Source organism: Xyrauchen texanus, chromosome 39, assembly GCF_025860055.1.
Source record: "Xyrauchen texanus isolate HMW12.3.18 chromosome 39, RBS_HiC_50CHRs, whole genome shotgun sequence".
NCBI classification, from domain to species: Eukaryota; Metazoa; Chordata; class Actinopteri; order Cypriniformes; family Catostomidae; genus Xyrauchen; species Xyrauchen texanus.
In genome coordinates this window covers 10,552,504-10,566,102 of record NC_068314.1, presented here as the reverse complement: position 1 = coordinate 10,566,102, position 13,599 = coordinate 10,552,504, and positions in this window count along the sequence as shown.

The following is a 13,599-nucleotide window of genomic DNA, read 5'->3' as shown; positions in this document are numbered from 1 at the left end:
GAAACTGATCAAATACCATGATTTCCCCAGAGAGGGAACACTGAGCATGACTAGACTGAGCACGACTAGACTGAGAGTGGTGCGAGAATCAGTTGAACAGGGCAGCGAGGCACAAAAAGGTTGTTGTGGCTGCGTTCAACATGTGTGTAAAAAATGTGAACAGACAGTGGGCTGTTGGCTTAAGGAAGCAGATAGAAGAGAACGAAAGCAAATGCAGAAAGAATTAGCATGTAGGATTGACAATGTGGAAGAAAATAAAATGTGTGAAAGATCTGTTTGTGTGTCAGCACCACCAGAACCGACTAATGAAAAGTATGTTTGTGTTTCCCCACATGCAACGGCGATCGTGCCGGCACCGCCGGCGTATAATCATCACTATCCCGTGGCGGAGCTGAAAGCCCTGAAACTGAACTCCGACCCCGACTGCTCTCCGCCCAGAAGACAAGCACCATAAGCAGCCCCCACCTGACCTCCACCCTGGTGCACGCTGTGCACGCAGAGGAACAGCTGCTGACAAAGAAAGACAAAGTCAAGGCAAAGGGGGAGAATTATAAAAAAATCAGCTCATTGCTTCACACAAGCACAACATTCAAAGAAGTTTTTCAGTCTGAATTTGGTGAAAGGAGCATTATAGCTGCTGTTAACACAAGATGGAAATCAACACTGAGACAGGTACGGGCAGTAATTGAATGTGATCATCCAAAGGTCAGTTGTGTTCTGGAAAAGTCTGGACATAAAGAGCTGTTGTTCACAACAAGGGAGTGGAATCAGTTTGAAGGAGTTGGTGGACATTCTGAAGCCATTTGCAGAGGCAACAGATTTGACCCAGGGAGAGAGGATGTTACCATCAGTTCTGTTGTTCCCTCTGTTCTTGCTATGAATCACCACTTGGAGAAGCTGAAGTCTCAGGTCTGGTCAGAAGTCTGGAGGCATCCCTGAACAAAACATTTCTTGGAATCTTCATCAATGTGAAAATGGCAAGCACAAACGATGGGACTACTACGCCTTTTTCAGACCCAGTATACCTCAAAGCAGCTGTCTTGGATCCAAATTTTTCTTTGCATTGGGTGGTGCACCATGTGCTTGTCAACCCTGAAGTCAAGGAAGTGGTTAAACAAGGAGTGAAGGGTAAATAAATATTATCATGGTTAATAATTTTTTCTCCCATGGAACACATGAAATAATTGAAACAATAATATATTTTTAGTTTAACTTACTGCATCATAAGCAACACTGTAATAGTAATAGTTGCCTGTTGCGGTGTTCATCCTTTCCCAGAGTTGATATTGCAAGATGCTGTCGAGGATGTAAGTGCTGCTTCATGGATTAAGCAAGAGGGTCAGCAGCCTGAAATGGAGGAGGGACTGTTTGCAGCATATCATAAGAGACCAAGGAAGTTCATTGGGACCACTCCAGCACAAGAGCTAAGTCACTACTTTGACATTTCTGAAGGACAGGATGCTCTCTTGTTCTGGGCTCTGAACATGAAACCACTTCCTGCACTATTTCGAGTGGCCATCAGGGTCTTGGCAGTTCCTGCCGCTAGTGCTACGGTGGAGCATGTTTTCAGCCGTAGAGGAATCATACTACGGCCACATTGTGCACAAATGACTGACAGACTTTTGTCTAATTTGATCTTTGCATCATAGGGCCCAAAGAGAAGATCAGATACCCTCAATAACTCAAACATTCACTCACTGACTCACATTTACACTCTCTTTCCCTCTCTCAAATCTAAAGTATGGTACATAGCAGCAGCAGTTCTATATGACTGTCTTTCTGGATTATTCTGTGTCCATGTTTCCACCTTCTCTTGCACACACATACGCAAACACATTCACACATGCAGACACATACTTGTAAAGTGTGGTAACAGTTGCTTTGTTCTGCAACTATATTTCCTCTTTCCCATGTTTTTCTTAATCTATTTCCTTGAGGTACCAATAACATAATTGTTCTAGGGGTTAGATATAAAAACACTAACTGAAACATACTCACACACTTGCAAAGTGTGTAGCAGTTGTGCTATTTTTATAGAATTATTATTATTTATTTTTTTTACTCTACCAATAAGAAATAAAAAATATTTTTTTCACTGCTTTTCGTTAAGTTTATGTCACACTTGAAACTTTCAAGCACATCCTAAGGAAGACAAATTGAACTGAGATAGATGGGTGCGCTTAGTGAAAAAATAGTCTATAGCTCATCTCAAATTAAGTTAAATTGCAAAGTGATGAACATATTTTAAAAGTCTTCTAGATAAAATTAATATAAATTTACTATGGTAATTAATACTCTGACACTAATTTGGGCAAAGCGCACTAATGACTTGTTAAAGACTTGAAGCTAAAAGTTGACTGCCCTGACTTGGGACTTGACTTGGGACTTGCCTGTGTTGACTTGGGACTTGCCTGCCTTGACATGGGACTTGACTTGGGACTTGACTCGGGACTTAAATGCAATGACTTGAGACTTACTTGTGACTTGGAAAACAATGACTTGGTCCCACCTCTGTCTATTACTCATTGTATGATTGGGGTCCAAGTTTACATTAATGTTGAGTTGTTGCTGGGTCCACCATGCATTGTTTTTGGAAATGGACCCATGCATTTCCCATTGCTTCTCACAGCTATATTTATTGTTAGAATAATAAGTTTTTGTGTATGTTCATGTGTGACCACAGTGGTGTTTGTTGTGGGTCGGGGTGGGGTTAGGTTCAGTATTGGGTGGGGAGGGGTGGTAGTCAGGGTTAAATGTTGATTCTGTGTATGTATGTTTTTCTTTTCTTTGTTTGATGTGTGAATCAATAAAACATTTTATCACAAAAAAATAAACAATAACAGCTGTTATTGATTGAACAATATAATTTATAATTTACTTTGGAAATTAAAAAAGCATTTTTTCAACACTACAAACAGCACTTTTTGGGCAGTTTCAGCGCAATTTGAGCAAAACGCCCATAGACTTCAGTTCTTTTCTGGGAAACAAAAGAACATGGAAGGGGCAGGGTGAAGCGTTTGTTTGTAAACAGTAACTTCATCTATAGGCTTCAGCAATACCCAATCACAGCCGCGTTTGCATTCTCCTCATGTAAATAAGATTTCACAACTATCAAGTTTGTAAAACTTATCAATGACCCACTCTTGATAACCATTTTATAACTTATGGTCTTTATTTTTTGATTAACATTTTTTTTATTGATTCACATATTGAACACAGAAAAACAATAGATATATACACAGAATCAACAATTAACCCCCACTTTTACCCCTCACAATCCCTAACCCCACCCAGGCCCCCAGCAACTTCCCAGTGGACATACATGATAATAGACACACACTCAAAACAAAAAATAATAATCACACATCCAGAAGCTGTAAATACCTAAAGAACTGAGATCTGGGAATCCCAAAACTTTGAACCAAATTTTCAAAGGATCTCAACACTCCACTCTCATATAGTAACCCCCCTATTAATCCACTCTGACCAGCAGAAAGAGGACTTATTAATACATTAATTTGGATTCAGCCATATGCTCGAGGCATCATTTATTAAAGATTGTGCCTAAGTCCCGACTGATTAGCCCCTGATACGTCTCTCAACATACACCACACACACAGTTACATATTGCCTAAACTTTATTGAAAACACATCAAAATGGAGAAATTTCTTGTGAGGACCAACAAGCCAACCGACGCACCACCAGCTGCAAAAAAGCTTCGAAGGTACGATGAAGCATACCTGCAATTTGGGTTTACAGTCACGGCTGATCTGAGACATCAGTGTGTCGTGTGTGCCGAGGTGCTGGCAAACGACAGTATGAAGCCCTGCAAATGAAAAAGGCACCTCGAAACAAAGCATGCTGGCATAAAAAATAAACCAGCTGAATATTTTAAAAGAAAGCTTGATGGCCTCCATCAGCAACACGCAACCATTTCAGTGCACAGCACTGTGTCTAAACAGTGTTTGGAGGCATCGTATGTAGTGGCCAAAAGGATCGGTAAACTGGGTAAATCGCATACAATCGCAGAGACTCTCATTTTGCCGGCAGCGCAAGACATGTGCAGAATAATGATAGGCGATAGTGCAGCAGCCAAACTCGGTGCAGTACCACTGTCCAATGACACAGTCGCTAGGAGAATTGTAGACATGTCCAATGATATCAGAGAGCAACTGATAGAGTTCGTTAAAAAGAGTCCTTACTACGCGCTGCAGCTGGACGAATCCACTGATATTGCTGGGCAGGCACAGCTCCTCACCTATGTCAGGTATCTGCGGGACAAGGCGATTGAGGAGGATGTCCTGTTTTGCCGGCCTCTTCAGTCGCACACTACAGGAGAAGCCATTTTCAATGTCCTTGATATTTTTATCCGTGAAAATGGTTTGGCTTGGGACCGACGCGTTGGCCTATGCACAGATGGTGTGCAGGCAATGACGGGGCGTGAGCGTGGCCTAGCTGCTCGCGTTCAGCAAGTAGCTCCACTTGTGAAATGGACACAATGCATGGTCCATCGCAAAGCAATAGCTGCTCAAAAAATGCCGGTTCTCTTTGACTCCGTGCTGAACCAATCCGTGAAAATAATAAATCTCATGAAATCACGGCCGCTAAACTCTCGCTTGTTTGGGGTCCTCTGCCAGGAGATGGGGTCAGGGCACGAACAGCTGCTTCTACACACTGAAGTTCGCTGGCTCTCCAGGGGGCGGGTGTTACAGCGGTTGTATGAGCTGCGAGAGGAGGTGAAGTGGTTTTTGACAGAAATCAAATCAGATCTGGCGAAGCATCTGGATGACACTAGGTGGCTTGCGTCTCTGTCCTATTTGGTCGATATATTTGACCGCTTGAATGGCCTCAACCTGACTGTGCAAGGCCGCGAAACTCATATTTTGCTCTTTGCAGACAAAGTGCACGCCTTCACACAAAAACTAGACCTCTGGCATGGCCGCATCAGTCGAGGGAACTGCAACATTTTCCCCAGCCTTGCAGACTTTATCACTGATGCAGGCACGTCACACGATTTCTCCTCCCTATTTCAATCAGCGTCTGAGCACCTGTCAGCAATGAGAAAACAATTTGCGACGTACTTTAAAGAGGATTATCGCTCTTTTGCGTGGGTTCGAGATCCGTTTGTGTGCACAGCAAACAAGCTATCAATTGATATGCAGGAACAGCTTATTGAGCTGAAGAGTGACAGTAGACTGAAGGAACTTTTTAGCTCCTGCCCTCTTTCGTCATTCTGGGCAGCATTGATGCAGGAAAACCCTGAACTCTGTGACGTCGCCTTGAAGATTCTCCTTCCTTTCGCGTCGACATATTTGTGTAAGGCAGGATTCTCAAAAATGACTGCACTCAAAACGAAATACCGCAATCGTGCACAAATCGAGGATGATTTGAGGCTATGTTTATCAAACATTGAGCCAAGAATTGAGGATCTTTGCAAGGCAAAGCAGGCTCAGGTCTCACATTAACATCACCTACCAGCAAGCTTCTGTAAAAATGCAGATGATGCCTACTATTAGGCCTAGTAATAATAACAATAATAAAGCATAAATTAATATCAGAGGTCTGGTGCCAATTCCCAATTATAGCAATAGCCTAGTAATGATAATAGGCCTACTGATGATGATAATAATAATAATAATAATAATAATAATAATAACAATAAAGCATGTAACCTCATATAATTATATAGCAATAGCCTAGTAATGATGATAGGCCTACTACTACTTATAATAATAATAATAATAATAATAATAATAATAATGCCTGCAAGCTCACATTAGAAGTCTGGTGCTACTGCCAATTATAATAATAATAATAATAATAATAATAATAATAATAACAACAATAAAGCATGGGGCGGGGCGGGGCGGGGGGCACTGGGGCCCCAACTGCAATGAACCAGCTTTGGGGGGGCCCAGCTTGAAAAAGGTTGAGAACCCCTGATTTAAATAAATGTCCGAATTAAACACTCCAGACTCTTTTGTCCATACCGAGTGCATATATGTGAAATAATGGGTTCTCAAGTTAGTTGTGGGTGAGAACTGTGTTTTATGTTCCTTGCTCTGTAGGGTGCATTTTGTTTTATGGAGATGTTCTTCTTTGTTAATGTTTATGACTTGGCTCTTGCAGAATTGCATAGTCATCTCAGTACTAGCAGCCTAAAAAAGAATTCAGATAGACATAAGAGTCTGTTAAAATTACCACACTTCCTTCCGCCAGTTGGTGACGACCGTGACCCACAATAGTCAATCAATGTGATTAGCCCGCAAGGACAAACATTTGGTTCAATTTTGATGAATTTTGCATGTAGAAGATACTTCCTTTTTCCAATTTTTTTATGTTAATTTATCACGTTGCCATGGCAACATTGATAGATATATCAAAAATCCATTAGCAATTTAGCATCGTCAGTGTTGTCATGGAGCATCATAGACTTTTCTTTCCTCTCAGTAAGAAAAGTTCCAGGTGTCAAAAAGTATTGAGCAAACCAATAAACCAGATATGTCAGCTGAGATCTGACTGTCTCATTCAGATCCTCATCTTTTATACAGTTTCATTCTGATATTACCTCATGGGTATGCCCCTTCATTATTTTTTGGTTGTCAAGGATACCGTTTGCCACCATTATCTCACAGAGCCTTTCATTTCTTTTTAATGGTGGAAACCTGGCTTTAGTCTATTTTTTTTTAAATAACTTTTTAATTAGAGAAGTATAAAAAACTTGACAGTCTGAGCATAATACAGTCACTTTGACAACTAGTTACAGCTGAATCTTTAGCTTCAGCTGTGATTCCCAAGGTCCATAGCATGATTATTTCTATTACATTGCACTGTGTGGTTTTTGCAGCATCAACACTTGTAGTAACCTCATATGCTCTCTCCTGGGTCACACAAAGACCAGCACCCTCATACACATTCTTTACTTTCTTTTGTCAATTCAAACAACATACATAGATCCTTCAAATCTTTAATAAAACACAAACTTTACCTTTCTTTTTTGAAATTCTCTTACATTCAATAAAACTTACTTTAGCAATTACTTTTACATTTACAACACCTATCTTGTAGTCTTGTCATTTTATTATTAATATATTATAATCCTTTTTTTATTAATATAAAAAATTACAAATGATAATTTATTATGATTACTTCCTCCATTTCTTACTCTTTCTCAGGTGAAGAAACTTCCATTCTATCTAATGAAATAACATAAATCAAGTTTTTAAACTAACAGAAAAATAAGTAAAAATTTAAACAGAATAAAGTCATAAAGAGGCACAATGGAAACTCAAACAAATCTCTTGTGTTTTAAAAAAAATGCCCAGTACGTACTTTATATACATGCACACACGCTACGTACTTTATATACATACACACACGCACACACACATACATATATATATTTTAAATGAGGGTACTATCTGGAAAAATTGGGGGAGTAGCCAATCCAATAGGTAACACTAACTTTGCAATAAAGAACCAATCAGATAATAGTCCACATCATTTTCAGTCTCCTTTTTCTCCGGATTTTCACCTGCAGTATTAGTAACTTCAATCAATCATCTGGCCCAGCCATCTGCAATTGGTCCCAGAATGAGTTAGTGAAACAACATAGACATAATAATGACAAAAGAAAGGGTAAAATATAGTTAGGATCAAAGACACACACAGAGTAGACGATGAATATGAAGTTATTAATATTCATAGATGAAGAAGTTACAATATTTAACTTAATCTTAACGTTTCTCCATTGGTTTCACCTGCCCCCAATGACCAATTTTTCCTTAGCATTATCAATATTTTTTTACAAGCAAATACATCAAAGATATTTCTTAATTCTTAAAATCAGAACTTCTAGCATGAATAACAGTTTCCATTTTATGCACTTTCAAAAGAGGAAAACTTCTATTTTATTAGATATCAGAGCATCTGAGCAAAACTATTTACAATGTTTGCTTAGTTCTTCCTCCTTGTTGGAGGTTTGAACTTTATTTTCCATTTTATCTGGCATGATTGGTAACAGATCAAACCCAAGGAAAAAGCATGACAATGTTGGCAAGGCTGCCACACATAAAAATCAGAAAACCAGGTATTAAGAGCACAACTTCAGTGGATTGGAAATGTAGAGAATTTATTTTCCTTAAATTTTTGTCTCAAATGATCAACCAATGCCTACACTGTACATATAAAACAAGAAAATACAATAAAAAATATCTAATTTTAACTAATACAATCTGCTTTCTATCGTTTCTAAATTCGGGGTACCAATCCCTGTCTGAGTGGAGGCAGCAAGAGAGACCAGTTTTCCCATTCAAAATGGAGTATAACCCCTCCCGCTCACTCTGCTTACAGAGCAGCATCTCTCTCCATCAGGCAGTCCCTAACAAAATAATAAATTCTATCCATCTTATTTTTGTTGGTTGATCAAGTTTACAATGAAGGTGCAACTCACATGTAAATTTGCTCTCCAAACATACACATAGACACATAGAAAATCAAAAACAAAACACATAATCATGGGTTCTTACATTTAAATATCAAGACTTTACAATGTTTATTTTAATATTGTTCAAAATTGTATTCTCTCATAAACTGGACCAGACAGAATGTAAAACAAACACATGAATGTGAAGTTTTCACATTTAAGGTTTGCTTCTCATACTCAAGTTACAAAATATAATTTGGTTTTGGAAAAATGTTTTCCTCATTCCCATTTCTTTAAGATTATATTAATCAATTTTTACACCGTGGATTTCTAGATGTTAGTATTTCCACTGGAGTGTTTGCCATAATTATACCTTATCTCCAATACAACTTTTGTTTAAAATCCAATTATTTTGTTGACTTTAGTTTAAAGTAATACGCTGGACTGCAAAACGTTATTGTTTGTGCAGATAATGTAATACAAACTTTAACTTAAGCACAGATATACCACTTGCTCGTTCTCAGTTTAGTTACTCTCATATTACGCTTCCTTCATGGCATTAAAAAAACAGACCAAAGCTGAATCTTATACAGCCACCTTTTACAAACAGTCACACTTCACAGTCACTTCACACACACTTTCAGACACAGATACAAACATTTTCACAAACACAGAAACTTTCACACTTTTTACAAACATAAGACCTTTGTAAACACAGAGCTCTTAAAAAATACAAAACAATTCTAAAACAAAACTGACTTCAGCACCTCCCTTTTCTCTCCGTCTCACACACTAAATCCTGTACTCATTTACTCCCTCTGTGGAAGAGAGAAACAGGTGCTTTTTCTTAACTTTAATTTAGTTTCTTTATTAATAATTGTGTTCCTTTATCTGGATCACACCAACTATAATTTGGATGATGTCCAAATAATCGACAAAGCCCATACATTATAACGTTTTTTTGGTCTTATAATGATTTTGCTTTTGCTCTTTTTATCATTCATTTTATAACTTGTTAAATACTAAGCCTAAAATACCTGTTTCGTTACAGCACAGTTCTCATGAGAAAAATTATTACATGGACACATATTAGTACACTCAACCACACACTCAGTCTACACACACACACACACACACACACACACACACACACACACACACACACACACACACACACACACACACACACACACACACACACACACATACATACATACAGCATAGCACATTGCAGCCAGCATAAGCACAATACAGTCATCATAAACACATCGACCAACGCAGCCAACATACAACAGCAATGCAATTAAATTTTACACAACTTAGCACAACCAAAATACTTATTTACATCCAATTATTCAACGTATCACGTATTTACACTATTCAGCACATATTTTTAAATATCAAAACATTTTAACCATCACTATGCCACTCTTGGGCAACCACACCTCTTGAGCACCTGTCAATTTCACTAGAAGCAGTGGTATTTTGAGAACAATGCCAACTATCCATGTGGGCTCATTGTTTCTCAGCCAGTTCAAAGGCAAAACATCCATGTGGGCTCTTTATCCTCACTAGTGTCACTGCATTCAGCGTTAATTGCAGAATTTAAAGCACCCCTCTTCTGGGTGACCTACCAGAGCTGCTCACTTCCGCACTGCCTAGAAGTGCAGTATCCGTAGGATTTGCATGCCTCTTGCATGACCTACCAGAGCTGCTCACCCCTGCAGTTGCCTAAAGGTGCAGCATCCATAGGATTTGCATGCCTCTTGCGTGACCTACCAGAGCTGCTCACCCCTGCACTTGCCTAGAGGTGCAGTATCCGAAGGATTTGTGCACTTCAACATATTTACAAGACATATATACATTTGCATGCATAGTTTTTGAAACCTGGAACCCAGTTCTCTATTTTATCCAGTTAATAATTTAATTCAGTTCGAAACTGGAGAGACTCATTGATTTATCACTGCCCACGTCAAACTTACAACAGACTACACAAAACACATTTTAAGCAAAATCCTTACCTACATTTTTGGCACCAGTGATTTTTGGTAGTCTGTGGTTCAGATCCTCATCTTTTATGTTTTATTCTGATATTACCTCATGGGTACGCCCCTTCATTATTTTTTGGTTGTCAATGACACCATTATCTCACAGAGCCTTTAATTTGATAAAATATAAAAAAACATGACAGTCTGAGCATAATACGGTCACTTTGACCACTAGTTGTTTTAATCTTTATTTTCAGCTGTTTCCCAAGGTCCATAGCATGATTATTTACACAAAGTCCAGTAACCTCATTTTACATTTATGCATTTGGCAGACACTTTTATCCAAAGCGACTTACAGTGCAATTATTACAGGGACAATCCCCTCGGAACAACCTGGAGTTAAGTGCCTTGCTCAAGGACACAATGGTGGTGGCTGTGGGGCTCGAACCAGCATCCTTCTGATTACCAGATTACCAGTTATGTGCTTAGACCACTACACCACCACCACACCACCATATGCCCTCATATGCCCTCTCCTGGGTCACACAAAGTCCAGGCCATTCCATACTTTGATATAAAAAATATATTATGATATAGAAAAATATACTATAATGTCTTGGCATGATGTCACCCACATTTGGTTCCTGTAACATGAAATCCCTAGGAGTATTAGCATGCATTTTTTAAACAATCCAAAATGGCCAACTTCCTGTTGGGGAGAGCTTATGACTGTCAGCACTAAAGTTGTCCGGCTTGATGAGATCTATATTTGGACAAAGATTGGTGATGGTAGTCCAAAAGGGATGTTACAGAGCCCCCAAACATGCCCATCTTCTAAGTGGCGCTACAGGTTACCTAAGTGGCGCTTATAGGTTACCTTGCACTTTCAGTGCTTGGGCCCTAATAATAATCCTTAGAAGAACAATGGGCCTCCGCACTTTTAGTGCTTGGGCCTAAATATTGTAATTTAGAGCATTTATTTGCAAAAAATGACAACTGGGCAAAATAACAAAAAAAGATGCTGTGTTTTCAGACCTCGAATAATGCAAAGAAAACAAGTTCATATTAACAAAACAATACTAATGTTTTAACTTAGGAAGTGTTCAGAAATGATGGAATAACCTTGATTTTCAATCACAGCTTTCGTGCGTCTAGGCATGCTCTCTACCAGTCTTTCACATTGCTGTTGGGTGACTTTTTGCCACTCCTGGCTTAAAAATTGAAGCAGCTCTGCTTCTTTTGTTTTGTTGGCTTGTGGCCATCCATCTTCCTCTGATCACATTCCAAAGGATTTCAATGGGGTTCAGGTCAGGAGATTGGGCTGGCCATGACAGGGTCTTAAATCCAGTGGTCCTACATCCACACCTTGATTGACCTGGCTGTGTGGCATGGAGCATTGTCCTGCTGGAAAAAACAATCCTCAGAGTTGGAGAACATTGTGAAGGCATAAGGATATGTTTTTTTCCAGGATAACCTTATTCATGGCTTGATTCATACATCCTTCACAAAGACCAATCTGCCCGAATCCATCCTTGCTGATGCACCCCCAGATCATCACCGATCCTCCATCTGGTCATCTAATGGTTAGACGGAGACCTGGAGAGACCTTCAAGCCACAGTGTCTCCCACCCACTGTGAAATTTGGTGGAGGATCTGTGATGGTCTCAATTGCTTCTTTCTCTTCATGTAATCCCAGACTGACTTGATGCTCAATGGGGGTCTCGGTGGGGCCATGCCATCTGTTGCATATTCTTCTATTCTATTCTATTTGCAGAAGGAATGTTTGGGAGTCTAAAATGTATATTACCTATTGACACACTACAGATAAAGATATAAACCATCTTAAGACAAATGTTTTTGTTAAACATCTAATGTGCCTAAAACTTTTGCACAGTAATTTAATTACAAAACTAAAATTGTATTAAAAAATATGTTTTTGACTTGGACCGAATAATTAAGAAAGCAGCCACTAAGCAATACTGTTTAAAAAGTATCCCAGGGTGATACCTCAAGACTTTGGTTGAGAAAATGCCAAGAGTACATTTCTGTAAAGTATAGGCAAAATGTTTTATTTATTTGGGATTTTTTTGCCATAACACAATTCCTATATTTCCATTTCTATTATTCCATAGTTCTGATGACTTTACTATTATTCTAAAATGTGAAAAAAAAAAAAAAATAATAATAATATTATGAATAAGTGACCCTAAACTTTTGAACAATAGTGTCCCTAAACACTACACACACAATTGTGTGTGTATATATATATATATATATATATATATATATATATATATATATATATATATATATATAATTCTTCAGTGATCTTATAGCCTGTGACTGATTTAAGGAAATGGAGGAGATGAGAGGTCTGTTAGATTGAGTTGCCATCAACTGGTTTAATGTGGTTACAGTTCAACTCAACTAAAACATTATTTTAAAATAGCTGGACTTTTACATCTTGACCACAATTTATGATTGACCACATTGTTACGCTACGGTAATGCCCCAAACTAAATCAATAATACACAATTGCGTTGATTAATACATTTTACCTGAATCATCAATTGTGTATATTGTTTACGTTGATAGGTCAGACTTCATTCTATTCTTCATGTTTTACAGAAAGATTCATCTGATAATGCCAAATTCTGTATAATTTCATTTCACAAATGAAAACTGAACTGAAGAGGTATACCAGAAATAAAACAATCCATTCATTCATTTAGTTTACAGTAGTACAGTACTACTACAGTAGTGCACTACCTCCCACCACCCTTGTTCATTGTTTTATTTAGTTACCATTCGTTGGTATATATTGGTGGTTATTTCCATAAATGATTCTGTGCAATGCAGTATTCTACTTACCATTTTTTTATATAAATTATAATTCTAAATATTTAACTATAGCAACAATCAACAAACATTTCCAATAAATCATGAATGATGGTGTTTATATGTCCAGACATCAAAGCTGCAGATCTTGTTTTTTGTTTTGCCTTTTTTTCTCTTCTTCAAACCTAACTGGGTTTACAATGAAATGGGCACCGCATTTAAGAATCTAAACATTCTGAAACATTTTTACTTACTTTTTACAGAAATATTTTCCAAATTTAAATATGCTCAGTACCTACCATAAAAATAAATGAATTGTTTACTTGCAGTATCATTTCAGTTTATTC